The 2,500-nt window shown below is 41.4% G+C and overlaps 1 gene segment (V, D, J or C); it reads left to right on the top strand.

The window, feature by feature from the left end:
• Positions 1 to 595: 595 nt before the first annotated feature.
• Positions 596 to 1,013, top strand: LOC308381715 (immunoglobulin kappa variable 1-9-like). The segment is given in 2 exons: positions 596 to 614; positions 703 to 1,013.
• Positions 1,014 to 2,500: the final 1,487 nt, after the last annotated feature.

The raw sequence follows: 2,500 nt of genomic DNA on the forward strand, positions 1-2,500 counted from the left end.
AAGATACTCCTAAACAGAGGTTTATATTTTAAACCTGCCTTGTGTATTTCATACAACTTCATGCCCCAGTTTAAAACAGGGCCTGTTGGTGTGAATAAAGCTTTAAAACATGATCATTCAATACATTTAGAATATTCCATTATTCACTTACTTCAAAATGTGTGTTAATTCCCCTCACATTAAATCCACCAGAGTGCTTCAGATGCCTACACAACAACTCTCCTACTGATAAAAAACACCAAGTTTAGAAGAAGTGAAGTAAGTGTGTGTGTGTGTGTGTGTGTGAGTGTGTGTGTGTGTGTGTGTGTGTGTGTGTGTGTGTGTGTGTGTGTGTGTGTGTGTGTGTGTGTGTGTGTGTGTGTGTGTGTGTGTGTGTGCTTGGGTGTGTGTGTGTGTGAGTGTGTGCATGTGTCCGTGCGTTTGTGTGTGTGTGTGTGTGTGTGTGTGTGTGAGAGAGAGTTTTGCATGGTGACTGACACACACCTTACAGCTCCATCTACTTTAAGAGTCCCTGTGTGGATCAGAGGGCTTCAGTGCTTCACTGCAACTGAGAAGAACCTTTAAGATGATTTATGTTACTGCAATCCTACTAGCTATGCGACTCATAGCACAAGGTGAGAGACTGCTATATCTCACATCTTACTGCTAATATTGCAACCAAGCCTTTCAAATGTGTCTAATATTCCTCTTTCTTTTCAACAGCGTCATCAGCTGATATAGTTCTGACTCAGTCTGCCTCATCAAAGTCTGTTCAGGCTGGAGAAACTGTCTCTATCAGCTGCGCAGCCAGTCGGAGTGTTGGTAGCTATCTCCACTGGTACTCCCAGAAACCTGGAGAAGCTCCTAAACTCCTGATCTATCTGGCAACATCTCGTCAGTCTGGTGTTCCAGATCGTTTCAGTGGGAGTGGGTCTGGTACGCAGTTCACTCTGACCATCAGCAGAGTCCAGCCTGAAGATGCTGCAGATTATTACTGTCAGCAGGGTAATGAATATCCATTCACACAGTGTTAGAGCGCCGTACAAAAACCTCCCTCAGCAGGAGAGAATCAGAGCCCTCAGGAGACTGATCTGAGAACAGGTGCAGAGCTGCTACAGATGACTGAACTCAGCTCATGGTAGCAGCTCTTCTAGAGGATGTGCACATGATCTCAGTCTCACCAGTACAGCATGTTAAAATAGATCTCTCACTTCCTCTATTTGACTGACAGGTGTCCAGAGTCCATCCCGTCAGTCATTTAGAAACATCTAGCAGATCCACCCTCTTTTCCCCTCATATCCACAAGTAAGAAACCCATATACCCATCACACACAAACTTAACCTTCACCTCCTCTACAATAGATTATTTGAGTACAAGTATGTACTTAACGTTAACATTAAGGAAATTCAAAAGTGTTGATTGGTTAGTCATCTTTCTTGTCTTCCATTCTCCCCCCTCATTACATAGTACACATACAAGAGATCAGTTGTTGACATTTTGATGTCCTTGGCAAACAATCTTTTTCACAGCAGCATGGTGTCTATATTTGTAGATTAATGAAAAATTATTACATTCAGGTAGCAGAGAGTTGCACAAATCCTATCTTCTGTTGACATGAGCATGAATTACTTTTTCTGCATCTTGTAGAGATAGAAACTCTCCTGATTTTAAATCATTACAGTAATGTGTTCTCCCTTCATCTTGTAGAGATAGAAACTCTCCTGATTTTAAATCATTACAGTTATGTGTTCTCCCTTCATCTTGTAGAGATAGAGCACTCCTGATTTTAAATCATTACAGTAATGTGTTCTCCCTTCATCTTTTAGAGAGAGAAACACTCCTGATTTTAAATCATTACAGTTATGTGTTCTCCCTTCATCTTGTAGAGAGAGAAACACTCCTGATTTTAAATCATTACAGTAATGTGTTCTCCCTTCATCTTGTAGAGATAGATGCACTCCTGATTTTAAATCATTACAGTAATGTGTTCTCCTTTCATCTTGTAGAGATAGATGCACTCCTGATTTTAAATCATTACAGTAATGTGTTCTCCCTTCATCTTGTAGAGATAGATGCACTCCTGATTTTAAATCATTACAGTAATGTGTTCTCCCTTCATCTTGTAGAGATATAAACACTCCTGATTTTAAATCATTACAGTAATGTGTTCTCCTTTCATCCAGTGTGGGACACGTGTGAAGCTTTAAGCTTAGATTTTGTCAAAAGGCCTTATGTGCACTAGTCACAAAGTGGATAGGTAACAGGTAACATATACAATTTTTTGCATGTACTGTATGTGTGAGTTTGTGTGAGTGTGTGTGTGTGTGTGTGTGTGTGTGTGTGTGTGTGTGTGTGTGTGTGTGTGTGTGGCTGTGTCTGTTTCTCTGCCTGTGTACGTCTGCGTGAGTGCTCTGTCTCTACTCGGAATAGTCTCCCCTTTTAATATCCAGTGTGCGTGCGTGTGTGTGTGCGTGGGTGTGTGTTTGTGCGTGCATGTGTGCGTGTGTGTGCGCATGTGTG

Source organism: Sprattus sprattus, assembly GCF_963457725.1.
Source record: "Sprattus sprattus genome assembly, chromosome: 20".
In the NCBI taxonomy this organism is placed as follows: domain Eukaryota; kingdom Metazoa; phylum Chordata; class Actinopteri; order Clupeiformes; family Clupeidae; genus Sprattus; species Sprattus sprattus.